This window comes from Telopea speciosissima, chromosome 11 (assembly GCF_018873765.1).
Source record: "Telopea speciosissima isolate NSW1024214 ecotype Mountain lineage chromosome 11, Tspe_v1, whole genome shotgun sequence".
NCBI classification, from domain to species: Eukaryota; Viridiplantae; Streptophyta; class Magnoliopsida; order Proteales; family Proteaceae; genus Telopea; species Telopea speciosissima.
In genome coordinates, this window is record NC_057926.1 from 31,293,819 (window position 1) to 31,313,348 (window position 19,530).

Here is a 19,530-nt window from a genome sequence, read left to right on the forward strand (position 1 = left end):
ATATAACAATACTGTGTCTTTTATCTAAGGCCTGGTGGGTTATAAAGATTAATATATTAGCACATTGCCGAAGAAATGTTTACAAGATTTCCATATGTAACAAAACGGTGTCTTTTATCTAAGGCCTGGTGGGTTAGAAAGTAAGTAATCTTTAAAATAGAAGTGTCTTGGACAGGAGAAATAGGGATCCCTTCAATAGCATCTACAATCTTCATAAAAAAGGAATAAGATGCCACGGCTAGTGTGCCTTGGATGGGGTAGGAAAAGATTGAGGAGTTCCATTTGCCACACCAAATTTCCTTAATTTTATACTCCAATTGAGCTACATGGTCAAGTCCCTTGGCAAGACTAATGATGTCTAGTTCCAAAACACATGTAGAATCCAATGTTCCTACAACTACTAAAATAAAATGTCTTTCCAACAAATGCTATATGTCCATCCAGATCTGTTCAAGAGAGAATTAAAACTCCCTACATAGATCTGTTCATGAGAGAGTTATTAACTTGGGTTTGTTTACCTAAAAATAAAATAGAAATTGCATCTAAAAAGTATTATTACTATACAATCATGTTAGATAATGATTATAAATGTTTCCCTTCTAAGTTTGAAAATTTTCACTTCCTTTCCCTTAATTTTCCCTTAAAACCAAATGGCTCTTAACGATACATAGTCATACATGGGTAAACGATTGAAATTTGATACACACCTAATCCAAATCATTTTCTAATTAAGAGTCAGAAGTGGGAACAAGTCCGGTTCATGCTGGGATGAATGAGGGTTTGATTGGGTCAATCCACTGGTCCGGCCCGCTTTGAAGAGGATTCCCTAGAAGCCAAAAGGCGTTAAATTGTTTAAAAAGGATTTTAGCCTCAGAGTCCGAAGAGTCAAGTAGTTCTTATTAAAAAATGTTTATGTTCATGGCGGGAAGAGCAAGGCTCCACTTCTTCTCCAAACCATTCTTAAACTCGCATACTCTCAGGTTTTTGTTCACGGCCGGAAGAGAAAGGACAAGATTCACAGAGAAACCGTACAAAAGTTCTTCTACTTGGCCACTCTTTGTTGTGAGTGCTTGTTGGGTTCCAATCTTTTGGTACTTTTAAGGTCAATGCGTTGTAGGGTTTCTCACTTTCTGCTAGAAAACAAGTGCAGTTTAAGTTCTTAATGGGTATTTGTAGTTTGGACAAGATTGACAGAGAAATAGTAAGAAAGTTCTTCTACTTGGTTACTCTTTGTTGTGAGTGCTTGTTGGGTTCCAATCTTTTGCTACTTTTTAAGTCAATGCATTGTAGGGTTTCTCACTTTCTGTTAAAAAATAAGTGCAGTTTAAGTTCTTAATGGGTATTTGTAGTTTGGACAAGATTGACATAGAAACAGTAAGAAAGTTCTTCTACTTGGTTACTCTTTGTTGTGAGTGCTTGTTGGGTTCCAATCTTTTGCTACTTTTTAACTCAATGCGTTGTAGGGTTTCTCACTTTCTCTTAGAAAACAAGTGCACTTTAAGTTCTTAAAAGGGTATTTGTAGTCAGGTCTTTTCTTAGAACATTAATTTGGAGTATGCAATTCCATATTTGTATCTCATGATTTAGGTTGTTCTTGTATATGCTTGATGGTGTAGAATTTTTGGGGTTTTTTAAAGTGATTCAAAAGCAAAGCATTTAGGGATTGGAGAATGAGAATTAGGTTTTGAATGTCATAGTTTGGGTTTAATTTGTTTCGAGTTAGTAACACTTAGGGATTGAAGAATCTATTTTGTGCCAAAATATTTAAGGGTTTATGTTGAGAATATTATGAACTAAGTTCAATTTTTTGTTGTTCATGCACTGCGGTGTAGCGTCAAAGTGGATGAAGTGCGGCCTTGGTCTGAGCGTCCTACGGAACCCCTGGAGTCCTCTATTTGTAAGGGATGGCGAAATGTTTCTGGTTCATTCCCTGTGGTAAGCCAATTCCCATGGCTTTTGTTCTCCCCGGATAAAGATGGCAAAATCATGTTCTTGGATCCTTCACAGGGAAAGTTTTATTTTGATGAGATCCCAAATCTAAAGGAAGCATTTATCCCCTGCAGCAAGGATGGATGGGTGCTGTTTTCTCAAATTAATGACATTTTCTTATTCAATCCCTTCACCAAGTCGAAAATCGATCTTCCCGCTTGCAAAACTTTTCCATATCATTCTGTGAGATTTGCTCTATCTTGTGCTCCCACATCCCCTGACTGTATAGTTCTCTCATTTGAAACTCATATTGAAGGTGAACTTGGAAGTGTTAATATTAGCACATTTCATCCAGGAGATGCACAGTGGACGACTGTTAAGTACCGAAATAAAGACGGGATGGATGGGTTTTCTAATAATGAGAGGTTTGTTATATTCTTCCATTTGGGCATGATCCAGTTTTCTGTAACGGGTTATTCTATTGCTTTAATGAATCGTGTGATTGGGTAGGGATATTTGATCCACAGAAACATACTTGGCGTATCATTTTGGTAAATGAACTCAAGCTTCCTCATTTGAGCTATGATCAGGAGAGAACAAAGCACATAATCGAATTCAATGGGGAGATTGTATTGGTGTGCGCATCTTATCCATGTTACCCCAGAAACATATTTGGAGCACCCAGTGAACGACGCTGCCGCCACTGCGGGGTCTGGAGAGCGTCTTATTCTGATAACCCCAATATATTCAAACTGAACTGGTCTGAGAATAAATGGGTTGAAATGGACAGGTTGAATGGTGTAACAGTGTTTGTCAGCTCTCACTATTCTGATTCTGTATTGTACCCAACAATATCAAGGAACAGTGTCTATTTCTCGAAGCATTGTGGCGATGGAATGTCTAGCTACCTTTATTCTCTAGATGACTGTGGGCACCACGAGCCTGCTGAGAAGTGGCAAGACTACAGATTTCCGAGGACGGTTTGGATCAAACCACCTAAGATGAATCATCTTTTGCTTGAAGAGCTCTACTAAATGTCATGCACGTCTTTGTAAGGGATTTCTGAAACTTCTAGTTCTATGTATCTATTTTCTCTTTTTTTTTTTATTAAAAGGAAAAAATTATTGTAAATTGCTTCAGGTGGATTTTGGTTGATGCTTGTATCATAAAATGAGTCTGAATCGAACATTTGGTTTAGTTTTTCAAAGTGTAATTATATGTTCTTTAGGTCTAAGAACTGGTTGTAGCAATCTTAGGTGAAATTTAAGGTAGGTAGGACTTCAGATAACCTGTGTCTAACAGCCTGTCTGTTTATTCATTCGTTTGAAGGACAATTGCAGAACATTTGATTTTTTTTTTTATTGGAATGAAAATTTGCAGTAGCCAAATATGAAGGTCAAGTTGAATAAACAAGCAAATAGTTGGGTTCATAGTAGCCATCTAATCTGAGATGACATTATCTACTGATAGTTAGAAGCTTTTTTCTTTTTCTTGTTCACAACACATGGGCAGTTGGTTCAGACATGTACTTTTATCTGTCACTTTTATTTTGTTTTTTCAACATTCATTTGTCATTTCCCAAATTTCACTTCTTATCTAATTAACCTTCCCTCTTTTCTGTCTCTTCATTCCCTTATTTTGTCTTAATCCTCAAATTTATCTACTTTATCTATTTGCATCGATGTAGCCATTCAGTTGGGATAAGGCTGAGCTTGTTGTTGTTGTTGTTGTTGTTTATTTATGGATAAATGTGGCAACCACCTGTAGCTGAGATTTTCCTAGTTTTTTGGACTATCCTCTTTCCTCTTACTTTTATTTTTCATTTCTCACTTTTCTTATCTCATTTCTTCATTTTTTCTCTTCACCCTCTTACTTTCCTTTCTCTTTGCGAGGACCTCAGTTTTTTTCTACATTGTTTTGAAAGGATCCATGTAACCGACCCCATTTGGTTGAGAGAGAGAGAGAGAGAGAGAGAGAGCAGGCAACCCCAAGTTAGGTAGGAGTCTTGTAGCCTAGCCTAAGAATCTTGGAACATTTAAAAGTGAATAGAGTACAATAAATATCCATACAAGTGAGGGGAATTCCATCATGTCCTTGCATGTTTTTACGGTTATAATATGCTTATTATTTCTTGAGATTTTAGCACGTTTTTATTTAAAGAATGTAATATTATTGATGAGGTAAAGTAAGACGAGGAATAGTAAGCTACAGTACAGTACTGAATGGTACAAAACAATAAAGAATGCCATAGAACAAAAAGGAACAATAAGGAATAGAAAGGAACTAAGAGCAAAAGTTATTATAACTAGAAATGAAATGAAGTGATTTTAAGAAAGGTCAAGACCAGACAACCCTGCTAATGAGGAAGACCCTGTGAGATACTCAAGACTAGGCAACCCCAAGTTAGTGGAAAACCCTGTGAGACAAAGAGAATTAAGCAAGAATAAAGCAAGATACCAAGACCCGATTGAGATGGAAGACCATGTGAGGTAAAGCAAAGCAAGATACCAACACTAGGTAACCCCACTGAGATGGAAGACCCTGTGAGGTATGTTAGAGCAAGATATCAAAATCAGGTAACCCCACTGAGATGGAAGATCCCATGAGGTAAAGTAAGATAAGATATCCAGACTAGGCAACCCCACTGAGATGGAAGACCTTGTGAACTGAAGTACAGTAAGGCACCAAGACTTGGTAACTCGTATGAGGTTAAGCATGTAAAATAAAGATGAAAGATACAAGGTTAAAAGACGACCAAATAAAGTACAGTCAATGCAAGAAATTGACAAAAAATCTGATAAAGTATGCTAGAGAAAGGAATTCATAGGTAACCAGATATAGTAAGCCACAGAAAGAAAATAAGAGGATGACAAATACATTAAATTATAATAAGAAATAGAACAGTTTGACAGACACAGTTGCTAAGAAACTAGAATAACAAATAAATGATGGCTTCATTATTTACAAATTTCAAGCATGTCAATTATTTTTTTATGATCTTTGATCGTATATCAGATTTATATCCTTTTGTTACAACATGAGTTTTATAGCATTAGCATGATTTTGTATTCATGAGCATGATATAATATGTTTTCTTCTAGTTGAGTTAGTTGCTCATCCCATAGCTACTATGTTTTCACAGGGACACGCACGTGGAGTTCTAGTGTGCTGATTGTATTCAGAAAGCCAGAGGGAAAAGTGTCCAGCCTTCCCAGTAGGACATTTGGAGATATAGTCTACAAAACATTCTTTTGCTTATATAGTTATATCTTTTGATGTAATTAGACGAATGGATATTTTGATGGAGATTGTTAGAATTTCATAGGTTGATGGTGTTGAGTGCTTGAGTTGATAGATATGTTGAACAGTTATTTTGGACTTACATGTGAACAGGTTTTTAGTACCCATTGACGAATGTTGAAGGCAGAATGGTTCTGAACATTAATATTGAAGGACTGTCATGGATTTAAATTTTTAGAATGTCCAAAATGGATGAACAATTTCATGTATTTCAGTTTTAGAATGCACAAGATAGATGAGTAATTAAAATGGATACATATCTACAGGTTATGGATGGATATCATTATGGAAATGTGATTTTCAGGTCATGGATATTAATGTAAGTGCATGATTACCGGCGACTTGTTGACGATTTCTTTTTTGGAAAAAAGGAAAGAACAATGAAAATGAAAGGAAAATTACATTGTTATTTAATGGTGGCCCGCGAGGGTCTACACCCATATTTTACCCTGATTTGGGGGCGCTACAATTTCAGTCTCATCAGGGTTATTAATTTTGTGATTACCTTGTTTCCAAAAAATTCTGTTTGTTTGATGTAGTGTGATAGACCTGAGATCGATGAGTATCGTTGGTGTCGTTGGTGGTTAGATCTCATCCTTGGGTAGTGTTTCAGATTCTCAAAAGGTAACCAAAAAAAAAGGCAAAAATTATTGTTCATGTGAACAGTTTTGTGGCCCATAGGCCTTACATGGAGAAGGAAGTCCAAGGAAATATTTAGTTACTATGTACTTAAGTTTCTATTTTTATTTACTTTCCTCCCTTTCAAGAGTTTGGAAGTTCTTTAACATACTCACCTTCCTCTATCTCAGTTCTAACATTAAAGGATTAGCTAAGTAGTTGGGATGCTTTGTATTGCAAAGATAAAGGTCTGGCCCATGAATTGTTGCCTTAAGCCTCCTTCATATACTGGTATATTTGGTGGGCTAAAAATGACCTGGTTTTCAAAACCAACTGATGGACGCCTATATAAGTCATCTCAGTAGCGGAAAAGGCTTATTGTGAATACAACTCAGCATTGGATGTGCCAATAAGGTCTCAAATTGCTTCAACCACATCTCAACCAACTGCTAGCCAGGTGTGTTGGGTACTCCCTCTTGTAGGCACATTGAAGGTCAATTGTGATGCAGCACTAGCAAAGGAGAATTGCAAAGGAGGTTTAGGGGTTGTTCTCAGAGATCACAGAGTTGTTCAGGGGAAAGCTCTCTCAATCCCCCATCATCTCAGTTCTGCTCTACACGGAGAAGCATTGGCGGTACGGTTTGCTCTTACCTAGGCGCTTGAAGATGGACACCTTCGTTTGTAGGTGGAAATGGATAGCAAGGAGCTTCATACCTTCATTCAATACCCTAACCGTGTGCCCCCCCTTTAAAGCTACAATCACGATTGCCGATGTGAGGCGTATGGCCTCCTCTTTTGAGTCTATTTCTTTTCTTTGTATTCCAAGGGATCTAAACTCTATTGCAGATACCCTAACCCGGAAGGCCCTGTCTATCATGTGTAGGATAGTTTGGCTGCTTACCATTTCATGGCTTTATAACCTTTGTCTGAGTGAAGCCACTGGTTGTACACGTGCTTATCATCAGTAAATTCAATCCTGACCAAAAAAAAAAAATTCTTTTGTTTACTTTCTAATTTTATTTCAATTTACTTAGTTAAATCTTAATCAAGTCTTAGATTACTTGGTATACAAGCCTCAATATTCTCTTGTAAGAGGCTTTTAGTAATTTCCTTTTTCATTAGTTCTATTTGTAATTCATGCATCAATATAAGTGAAGAGAAGGGGCTGGACATAAGACCACGATTTTGAGTTAAAAACAAAAAAACAAAACAAAACGCAAGCTTATGCTGGTTTTGTTGTGAGATGCAGTGGCTGTGAGAGACAGCGTGGGTGAGAGGCCCTTGTGGAGATAGGTGGGAGACCTCTACGGTAGGTGAGATACCTTCTTCATCTTCTTCTTGTTTTCTTTTGTTCCTATTTTCATTATGCTGAGATACCCAACTTCTGTTCTTCAATATTGTGGCTAACATCTAGGTAATACAATACTGTTTTTGGGGTTAGGTTACTTGTAATCTATCCTTACATTATGGTCAATCTCTGGAGTTACTTCTTTCAGAGAAGACAGCATTGTCCATAACAAGAGTTGGTCACACCAATCATGAAATAGAATTGTTTTCAGGGGCAATTACTATCACTACCCTACACTTAGCCTATATTTACTAAAACTATCCTACTTTAAACTTCTTTTCTAAAACTACCCTGCTTTTAAACTTTTACATCTCCTTCTACCCTCATGTTTTTAAATACCCAAATTGCCCTTCCTTTTCACCTAGTAACCTGCTAATCTATTTAACCTACTTTTCATCTTCTATTTTTTATTATTTTTGTCATTAAAATAGTAAAAAATGAAAGCATCCACCCGCTTCTTCTCTCTCCCATTTTTTACTCAATTTGTTTTTTTTTTCTTCAATTTTTCTATTTAATTAATTTTTTATTCAACATTTCATCCTCATCATTCTTCTTCGAATAGATAATGGTTCTAAGTATTGGTATCATATCACCCGTATCGGATTATACATACCGGTTTTACTAGTCGCCGATACCATGTCGATACTGTATCGGTAGCAAGGTACGAAAAGGGGGTAAAATGATAAAAAAAAAAAATAAATCATTTTAAAGGAGATTTAGGGGTAATTTTGCTTGATACAACTAATCCAAGCCGATACTGTATCGATTTTGCTGGTTACCGATACCCGTTCCGATACCATGCACTAAAACCATGGAACAAATGGACTCTCTTCAAAACACCCCACTTCTTCTCTCTCTTCCTCTTTTTATTCAATTTACTTTTTACTATTTTTGTTGAGAGTCGATCTGTTCCATGGTTTTAGTGCACGGTATCAGAACGGGTATCAGTAACCTACAAAACTGATATGATACTGATACAGTATCGGCCTGGATCGGCTATATCAGGCAAAATTACCCTTGAATTTCCTTAAAAAATGAGTTCTCTGACCATTTTACCCCTTGTCAGTACTGTGCTACCGATACAATATCAGCATGGTATTGGTATCGGTGGCTAACAAAACCGGTACATCGCCCAATACGGGCGACACGATACCGATACTTAGAACCATGATCTGTTTGAAGAACGATGAGAATGAAATGTCGAATAAAAAATTAATTAAATAGAAAAATTGAAGAAAAAACAACAAAAAAAAACTGAATGGACTGAAAAACGGGAGAGAAGAAATGGGTGGGTGCTTCATTTTTTTACCATTTTTAGGATAAAAATAGTAAAAAGTAGAAGCTGAATGGTAGGTTAAATAGATTAGCAAGTAACTAGGTGAAAAAGGAAGGGCAATCTGGGTATTTAAAAACATGAGGGTAGAAGGAGATGTAAAAGTTTAAAAGTAGGGTAGTTTTAGAAAAGAAGTTTAAGGTAGGGTAGTGATAGTAATTGCCCCTTGTTTTAATTTGATGGAAACTCACATTCCATTGAGAACCACACAATAGATTAGTAATAAGAGTTTAAAACTCATTTTGAGTACAAGACTGGAATAGTAAAAGAAAGCAATCCAGAGATCAAAGATCAAACCAAATATGAGTAGATCTACCATTTCCTATACAGATGCAAATAAAACTTTTTAGAAACGGAAAAATACTTGCAATACTATTCCACGCCCATGAACCCTGCTTCTAAGCTACCCTGCCATCAAGAAGATTCCTCCTTGAAGGGAAATATTTAGTCCAAAGGATAGAAGCTCAAATACTATCAAGATTAGTTAAAAACTGCCATGCAGATTTGGTTAAGAGGACCACAAAACACGGCACAGACCTAATACCAAAGCCACCCAAAATCGCTTCGATTTCGGTCTGATTCAAGCTACAAAATGTAGAAACCAAAATCAAACCGAACCTACAATAGAAACACATATTCAAAACCAAAACATAATTGACTCTGTTGGGTTCGATTATTATTTGGTTTCATATTCGGTTTAGGTCCTATTTTAAGTATTTGGACCAACATTTTACATCTTCAATAAAAAAAACCCTTATTTTTTAGGATCATGGTCCACCGAACTTTTCCTAAGCACTAAAAAGGAATAGAATTTATCATCCACATTTGATTGAAAAATTAAAAAGAATATAAATTTATCTAGTTTCTTATTCGGTTCGATTTAACGGTTTTAGGTATGAAATTAGAACCAAACCAAACCGAGAAAAGATTCAAGCTTTTGAAACCAAAACCGAACTGATTTAATTCTTTCGATTTGATTTTAAACAGCCGGTTTCAATTTCGTTTTCAATTCGATTCAAAACCGAGACCAGTCCGATTTGTGCCGGGGTGAGGGGTTGATTGGGTCAATCCAGTGGTCCGGCCCGTTTTGAGGAGGATACCCTAAAACTTAAAAGTTTTGTTTTTTTGGTAGGTAAAAAAACAAAACTTAAAACTAATTATAAAATCCAAAAAACTTTAAAACTGTTAAAAATCAGAGTCCGAAGAGCAAGGCTCCACTTCTTCTCCAAACCATTCTCAAAATCGCTTACTATCAAGTTTTTATTCATGGTGAGAAAAAATATGAGAAGAAAGAGAAGAAATAGGACAAGAATGAGGGAGAAACCGTAAGTTCTACTGAGCTGCTATTCGTTTTTTTTTTTGTGACTGCTTTTTGGGGTTTAGATTAGTTCCAATCTTTTGCTACTTTTAGCTCAATGCGTTTTAGGGTTTAAGATCTTAATGGGTATTTGTAGTCAGGTCTCTTCTTAGACCATTTAGACTTTAAAATGCAATCTCTTATTTGTATGTCATGACTTAGGTTGTTCCTATATTTGCTTTTCATGGTGTAGAATATCATGGTTTTGTAAAAGGATTCAAAAGCAAAGCATTTAGGGTTTAGAGAATCTATTTTATGCCAAAATATACTTCAATATATCAATGCCTAGTTATAGATTGAAGTATTTAAGGGTTTATGTTGAGTATATTGTGAAGTTAAGTTCAATTTTTTTGTTGTAAATGCAATGCTGTATAGGGTCAGAGTGGATGAGCTACGGCCTTGGTCTGAGCTTCCTACGGAATTCCAGGAGCTCATTGTGTCCTGTCTGTGCCTTGAAGATTATGTCCGCTGGTCCTGTGTGTGTAAGGAATGGTGAAATGTTTCCCGTTCACTCAGTGTAGTAAACCAATTCCCATGGCTTTTGTTCTCCCCAATTAATAATGGAAAAATCAAGTTCTTTGATCCTTCACAGGGAAAGTTCTATTTTCATGAGATTCCAGATGTAAAGGACGCATTTGTCCACTGCTGCAAGGATGGATGGGTTCTGCTTTCTCAAACTAATCACATTTTCTTATTCAATCCCTTCACCAAGTCGAGAATCGATCTTCCCGCTTGCAAAACTTTTCCATATAATTCCGTGAGATTTGCTTTATCTTGTGAGCCCACATCCCCTGACTGTATGGTTCTCTCAATTGAAACTGATAGTGGAAGTGTTGATATTAGCACATTTCATCCACGAGATGCACTATGGACGACTGTTAAGTCCCAAAATAGTGACGCGAAGGATGTTTTTTTTAATAATGAGAGGGTTTCTGCGTTTGTTGTTTTTGGCTTCTCTTGGGGGCATGATCCAGTTTTCTGTAAGGGGTTATTCTATTGCTTTGATGAATCGTGTGATATAGTAGGGATATTTGATCCACAGAAACATACTTGGAGGGTCCATTTTTTGCGTTCACTTAATCTTCCTCATTTGAGCTATGATCAAGAGAGAACTATGTTAGAATGAATCGATCCGTATAGGGACAAAATCCCAAAAGCCAGGATCTCCATAGGGCGTTCAAGAACATAATCAAATAAATAATAGAAAATAGGGATAGAACCACCAACCTTCTTTCGCATCCATAGTGATGATGATTGCAGCGGAAAATAAAAAACAAAGATCTAGGTGTTTCCCCTCTATTCCCAAAGTAACTGGCCTGATGAGAATACCGAATGCGCAGGGGCAACGAACACTGAATATCTCCCTCTCTTTCAAGAATGCACTCCTCAATAGCAATTGAGAATAATAAGTTGTGTTGGGTAGAGGGGGGGACCTAGCTCTCTTTATATAGTAATCCCTATAGGGTTTGACTCATCACAGTCCCAATAGGAATCTATCTGGCCCACACTAAGCCAGTCTACATTAGACTTCTAATATAACTTAATGACCCCACTTTATTAGACCAAAACCCTAATTAGCCTGGTTTAGGGATTTAATTATGTCCATGTGAAATTTTATTAGAACTAAAATTCTAACATTCTCCCACTTGGACTTACATTAAATTCCTTATTTTTAAAAAGATTTAAAACAGTTTTGACCAAAACAAATCACAGGCTAACAACTCTTTAAGAAAACTTTATGTGTGTAATTTTTAAAATAAATTGGTCTAGAGGTCATATTAGAAAGTCAATCCTATCCCATAGAGTTTTAGACACCGAATCATGGCAGTAACTATAGCGCCCCCAAATCCGGGTGAGATATGGGTGCTGGCCCTCGCGGGCCGCCGTGTGATAACGGCCGATCTTCCATCTCACTTACATTTAATTCATTGGCAGCGGATAATTAATCACTCAAATATCATTGAATTGCAGTGGAAACTAAGCCTATATCACCTCAATGCACAGCGGAAGTTATTCATTCTAAGTAATTCTGTCAATGACCGAAATCTAAAAAGAACTTCATTCACATAACCATAGTCTAAAAACCTCTTACTTGAGTCATCATACAACTTGTATCATCATAAAGCATTACATCCCATTCTATTATTCAAATTACATTAATGCTACTGACCACCTACTATCACACTGAAACCCACCAACTGTCTTGAATCATAAAAAGAAAAGAAATAACTTTAAGCGTTATTAAATCAAGGATCCACTAATCAGGAATTATCAAGTATTTTCCCCTAGCCTTCTTAACGCACTCCGTACAGTGACACTCCATGTGAGCCTGCTCTGCAACTGTAAAATATTGAGGGGTGAGCTCAACTAGCCCGTGAGAAGAATACAGTCATATTATGATGCAAGAAACATGGATGATAGAATCTGAACATATTATACATTTGATCATAGATATATAATCATGCATGGCATTTGAAAATAACACTAAAAACATGCTCAATGAAAATATAGTACATCTTTTAATTCTTAAGATGAATCATTTAATTAATTTGGTCTGGTCATTGTGAACTACCACTCGTACGTAGAAAGTGAGGTCGTCATAACTGCCATAAACTTAAGGTCTACTCCTGATTCCAGGCATCGTAACCCTGGGGAGGACCGCCATATCACTAAACAATGGATAGTCTACCCCTAGTTCTAGGCATCGTAACCCTGGGAGGGACTAATCTCATCGGTATATAAGGGATAGTCTACTTCTGATTCCGGGCATCGTGACCCCGGGAAGGGCTATCTCAGAATATACTATGTCTATTCCTGATTCCGGGCATCGTAACCCCGGGGAGGACATCTGTCACACTAGGCATGATCTACTCCTGATTCCGGGCATCGTAACCCGGGAAGGATCACACTCTAGCATCTGTACACCTCATCCAGTACCTAACCCCCTACTGGAAAGGGGTGGTAGTCACATGGGTTCTTTACCATTCCATTCCTTTCGTTTCATTTCCATGAGTCTAACATTTATTTCAATCTTTCTTTCATGAAATTCATATTAGCCTTAAAATCTCATCATAAATAAGATCATCTATTTATATATCATTTAAAACATTCTAAGACATATAATATAATACATTTTACTTAAACATAAATCATGATGCAATGAAACATGCTTAATCATAAAGTGCAATAAAACTCAATAATATGACGATATTCCACTCACATTGCACTGTGTCCGTTGGTTCTATGAAAACCCTTTCTGTCTCGTTTCTTGTGAATTCGTCCACGTCACCTACATGGGTATCCTTCCTTAATTTAAAATCTAAACATTTTATTACTTCAATTTTAATGATTTAAAAACATAGACAGTCCTAATTTTAGGTTTTTGGTCCATTATATATACTATCGACTTCCCCGATTTGACTTTGGTTCACCCAATCAAAGAACCATTATTTTGTTTGTTTACTTGTAGTGCAGGATCGATAGAGAAGAAGGTTGAAAGGGGTAGCAACTCTCCTAGGTCCCTAGTAAGCAGTAGAGAAGCCCTTCAAGGCTTGCCCAAGGACTCATCAAGGTTCATTAATGGAGTCTTCTCCAAAATAGAAATCAATATCATATTCTCTCTGTCTTCTCAATCCAATAGAATAGCCATTAACTAGCTATTGAGCTCACGAGATTACAAGAAGAATAGGAAAGATACATAAAATAATAACTAGATAAAGCAACTAACATAAAATAATTACTAGACATGCAATCAGCAATAACATAATAGGGAGTTAGATAGGAGCAGCAATAATATAATAGGAAGCTTAGTGCTGAGGTAGATGGGGTGTAAGCTTCTCATGGACCCTTCTGGAATGCCAAAGATATTTAGGATGGTTATGCGACTCAAGTGTTCCTCTTCTAACCATGGGGTATATGGAATAATCAGGGGTCTCTGGTTCAAACATGGATTCAAGTCGGAGATCGGTTTATCCTGTGCATAGCACGGAAGTTGGTCTGGATTATTGAGTATTATACATACAGGGTGCTAGGCTATATTCATTTAAAAATAGGGTATACTATTTAGGAATGGGATCACCACCACCCATCAATGACACCAACATATTAAATAATGGGGTGATGTAATCATCCAACAAACATTAAATGAAACCAATGTAAATATAACATAGTGAGGTCATGTAATACTATTCATCATAAATATTTATAAAGTATTAGATTTGAAAAGTATCCACTACTAGCCTTATAATATATAAAATTAACAAATATGTTGAAACCAATACTATTCAAGAGGGAAAGCATTCGGTTGTCTTAGGCTTGGTGACTTAGTCACCGCGGCTTGAGAAGATGACCGGAGTCATGACCAAGGTGAAAAGAATGGGAATAAAACTAGTGGGTTTATATATATCTGGTCCATTATGATCATATGGGCAGGGGTATTTCATGCTCAAGGTTGAGGACTACAAAGGCTAAGGATACCTGAAACGTTAACAGGTGATTTTGTCTTCCACGGCGAAGCTGGTTCTGGACGGTGGAGTCTTGCACCGCAGCTGCTACGTGGGCGACAGCACCTCCTCTTTTTATTCCAAAAGCAACTCAGCTCCCTCAAATTCTTTTACACTTTGACCCTATTCCACCTCTCACCTTCGTCTCTCTATTTTGTCTCACTTTCTCACAAACTACCTCTTCTTACCATCTCATTCTCACAATCCACTCTCTCTGCTAATGGCATGAAGATCATTCCCTTCCCTGCCTTAGCTTTATAGACTCTCTCTTACTCCTGTACGTTGGAGGGGATGATGGAATTCGAAATGGGAAGTCAAGAAAGGATGCTCCGGCCATGATTTAAACGGCTAAGGTATTAATGCGAGTGCCAGTTGATTGAAGAAAATCAAAACAGAGGGATCCTACCCGCCGCCTACCTATCACATAATGCCGACGCAAACGGGAAAAAAAATGAGGTGTAGCACTCGCGTGAATCCCGGATGACTTTGGTTTTGCAGAGAATTGGTTCCAAAAATAGGGGTTTACTGTATAAAATGTATATTTACAAAGAATAGACAAGCATGGCAGAGATAATCATGCGCAGTGGTTGGAGAAGTTCTCTCAACGGAGAGGATCGTGGTTGCGAGATTCTCTCGACAGAAATATTGTTGAAGCTTTAAAGAAGAAGAAAACAATGAAGGGACACACCCATGTGACAACTACATGTGTAGATAAAGAGAAGTGTATTTAGATTTGGATGTTGAAGTTGATAATCTTGACTTTTGAACCATATTCATTAATATATCTACCTATTCAACTATTCAGCTACATGACCCATTCTCCCTTTTTGTTGAAAACCCTATTTGAATGTATTAAATATATATATCTATGAAAATTTAATATAATGCATTTATGTATATAAGAATATCTCAAAAACTAAAATTCGGGGTATCACAGTAACTGCATCTATGATCAAGCAACACAGAGCTTTCCATGGTCACGAGAGCCCTCAACTCTACTAACATGGATGCAATGTGGTAGTGTGGCAATGAGATAATACTCACGTAGTGATTCCTTATGTATTATCCACTTATCAGTCCAAAATTTCTCTTCTTTAAGTGGCACAGGCTCACTAGAGAAATAAACTTTGTGATTCTAATGAATCTGTATGTCTCATCAGAAATAACTCGAGTTATACTTTATGTGTTACAAGACATACCTTTAGGCTAACAACTTAATGCCCCAGCCTTGCTTAAGGTTAACACATTCCTTAAGACTTTAAAATCAGAAATATATACATCATGTCAATAAATAAAATACTCATGTGTTTAAAAGAAACTGCATGCAATGACACCTGATATATATATAAATCAAAAATTACCATAAGGTAAAAATACAGATGAAAAGAAACTTTAAATTACAATGAAGCAAAATAAAACAAACTCCCACTAACTAACCACATCCCATGATGCAACTAAGCCCATGCTCATGACATGTCTCTCAAAAACACAAGGGCGAAGACCTTTGGTTAGGGGATCTGCAACCATATCATCTGTACTAATATGCTCCACTGCAATGTCACCTTCCTTTACTCTCTCCTTTATGGTCAAATACTTGACCTCCATGTGTTTAGACCCTCTAAGTCCTTTATTGTTGTTTATAACCAACATAGCAGAGCTGTTATCATAGTATATCTGGATGGGTCTATCCACAAAATCTACAATGGTCAACTCCTTTATGAGATTTCTGAGCCAAATAGCCTGAGTAGCAGCCCCATAGCATGCTACACTTTGCCTGCATAGTCGAAGTGGTCACCAATGTCTGCTTTTTACTCTTCCATGATACTGCCCCTCCTGCCTTCAAGAAAACATAACCTGATGTGGATTCCTGTCATCCTCACAGCCAGCAAAGTCAGAGTCTATATACCCTACTAGCTGGAGTTCAGGAACGTGTCTGTAAGTCAGCATATAATCTCTTGTCCCCTTTAAGTACCTCAATACTTTCTTGGCAGCAACCCAGTGGCTAAGACCAGGATCTGACTGATACCTGCCAAGAAGTCCCATCACAAAAGCAATAACCGGTCTGGTACAGACCTGAGCATACATGATACTACCAAGTGCGCTAGCATAAGGCACCTTCTTCATTTCATCCCTCTCAGCATCATTTTTCGGACACTGTGTCGAACTCAGTTTGTCATCCTTGAGAACAGGAACATTCCCAGGTTTGCAATCCAGCATACTGAACCTCTCCAGAACACGATCAACATAAGCCCTCTGAGAAAGACTTAATAAACGGCGAGAACGATCCCTATGAATCTCAATCCCAAGAACAAAAGAGGCCTCACCAAGGTCCTTCATGTCAAATTCCCTAGATAAAAGTTGCTTTGTATTATGCAACATCCCTAGGTCACTGCTTGCAAGTAGGATATCATCCACATGCAGAATGAGAAAACAGAATTTGCTCCCACTGACCTTGTGATATATACACTGATCAACTTTATTTTTCATAAAACCAAACGAAGTCACAACACTGTCAAATTTCAGATACCACTGCCTAGAAGCTTGTTTGAGACTGTAGATAGACTTCTTGAGTCTACACACAAGATGATCTGAATCATCTACTGCAAAACTCTCAAGCTGAAGCATATAGACTTCCTCATCAAGATTGCCATTGAGAAAAGCGGTTTTAACATCCATTTGATGCAGCTCCATATCAAAATGAGCTACCAATGCAATGATCACCCTGAAAGAATCCTTCGAGGAGACTGGAAAAAAAGTCCCATTGTAGTCTACTCCCTCTCTCTGAGTGAATCCCTTGGCTACCAGTCTGGCTTTAAACCTCTCAACTTTTCCTTTGGAATTTCTTTTGGTTTTATACACCCATTTGCAACCAATGGGCTTATAACCTTTAGGTAAATCAACAAGCTCCCAAACATCATTATGTTTCATCGATTGCATTTCATCTCTCATCGCATCTATCCACAAATCTGACTGAGGACTAGAAACAGCGTCTGAATAAGTAACTGGATCGACCACACAACCAATGTCATAGTCATGTTCTCCTAGATAGACCTCATAGTTAGGTGATATAGCTGACCGTCTCTCCTTGGTGGATCTCCGTAATGGTGTCTCTACTGCCTCAACCTGAATTTGAGGAATCTCAGCTAGAACTGCATCAATGATAGGATCCTCAACCGCATCCTGAATAAGAGGAATCTCATCAGGTGCTACATGAATGTCGGGGACGGTATCAATATCAGGCTCCTGAACTCCAGCAGGTGTAACCAATGGCACAGTATGCCCCACATCTGTCTGAATAGGTAGAAGAATAGGTACCGATGTACCAACCATATGACTATCTTGAACAGTCTGAGAACAGTCATTCTTTTCGGCCGCATCAAATTTCAGAAACTTCGCTGTCTATGACTTCACAATCCTAGTGCCTCCGTAGGGATTATAAAATTTATATCTCTTCGAATGATCTGGGTAGCTGACAAAGTAGCAACGAGTAGTCTTGGGATCCAACTTGTTTAAAGTCGGATTATACAACTTCACTTCTGCAGGGCACCCCCAAACTCTAAGATGGTTTAAACTGGGTTTATGGCCGGTCCATAACTCAAAAGGTGTAAGAGGAGCGGCTTTAGTAGATACACGGTTAAGGATATAAAGAGCAGTTTTCAAGGCTTCACCTCATAAGAACTTAGGTAAATTTGTCCTACTAACCATACTCCTCACCATGTCTATAAGGGTACGGTTACGCCTTTTGGCGACCCCATTTTGTTCAGGACTTCTTGGCATAGTAAACTGACTAACTATTCCAGAATCCTCAAGGTATTTGGCATACGAGCCCTTAAGCTGTCCAGCATCGCCATGTCTGCCATAATACTCACTCTCACGATCAGATCTAACAATTTTAATAACTTTCCCTAACTGTTTCTCAACTTCAGTCCTAAAAATCTTGAACTTGTCAAGAGATTCAAACTTTTTTTTAATTAAGTACAGGTATCCATATCGGGAATAGTCGTCTGTAAAAGTGATGAAATAAAATTTTTTACACAATGTAGCTAAATAGGGACCACTGATGTCAGTGTGAATGGCCTCTAACAGGTCAGAACTACGTGCTGCAGTTTTCTTCTTTATTTTGGTCATCTTTCCCTTACAACAGTCTACACAAGTTTCTAGATCACTTTCGAGAGTAGGCAGGATGCCAGATTTTATCAGCCTTTCCACTTTTGCCTTAGAAATATGACCTAGCCTCTTATGCCACAATGTGAAAGACCGTTCTTTAGGTAAGGGTCTTTTAGAAACAACGCTTTCAACATTACAGGGGACGTAGATATCAGTGGGAGACAAACACAATCTGTACAATCCGTTGGACATAAAGCAGAAACCAACTTTAGTTGAATTAAAAAATAAATTAACCATAGTATTCTTTATTTCAAAATAGAAACCACTAATGTCCAAAACTGAAACCGAAATTAAATTCCGCCTAAAGGGCGGTACACTACAAGAAATTGGTGCAACGGCGGCACTTTGGGTTGAGCTATTGCGGCATTTTTTACAAATGTCGTCATATATGAAGATATATCGACATTTTCTTAAAAATGCCGTGATATATAAAGGTCTAACGGCGTATAGATGCAAACGTCGTCATATATGAGTATATAGCGGCGTTTGTGTACAATTGCCGTTAAACAAATTAGTTTTCGCGGCGTTTTCTTTAACAAGTGCCACCGTAGCTCACCGTTTAAGGGTGATTTAATATTCTTATTAACGGCATTTTCAAAGAAATGTCGTTGTATGTTACAATACAACGGCGTTTTTAAACAAACGCCGTATAAAATAATAGATTTCCAAACCCAAAACTGTTTTCACTTCCCCGCTTCCCGTCTCTTTCTCTAAAACCTTTTTGTTTCCCCGCTCTCTACATCTCTCTCTCAAAGTTTTCTAAAAAATCTTTTCAAACTCCCAGAGCAGCGCTCTTTTTCCTCTATCAAGCGAAGAGCAGCTGTCAACTCTCTCACTATTCCGGACTTCTCTGCGCTGCGATCTCCTCTTTGCCTACGGCGACCGCAGCCGCTGTGATCTCGTCTCTCACTTGCTCCCGACAAATACAGTAGGTGGGAGTGAGATTTAGGGCAAATATAAAGTGGGAAAGAAGGTA

At 37.6% G+C, this 19,530-nt stretch overlaps 1 long non-coding RNA gene across 1 annotated transcript; it reads left to right on the plus strand.

The window, feature by feature from the left end:
- Nucleotides 1–993: 993 nt before the first annotated feature.
- On the plus strand, nt 994–10,470 carry LOC122645558. Its single transcript, XR_006330478.1, has 2 exons — nt 994–1,028; nt 10,261–10,470. It is a non-coding gene; the product is annotated as an uncharacterized LOC122645558 (long non-coding RNA).
- The last annotated feature ends 9,060 nt before the right edge of the window (nt 10,471–19,530 follow it).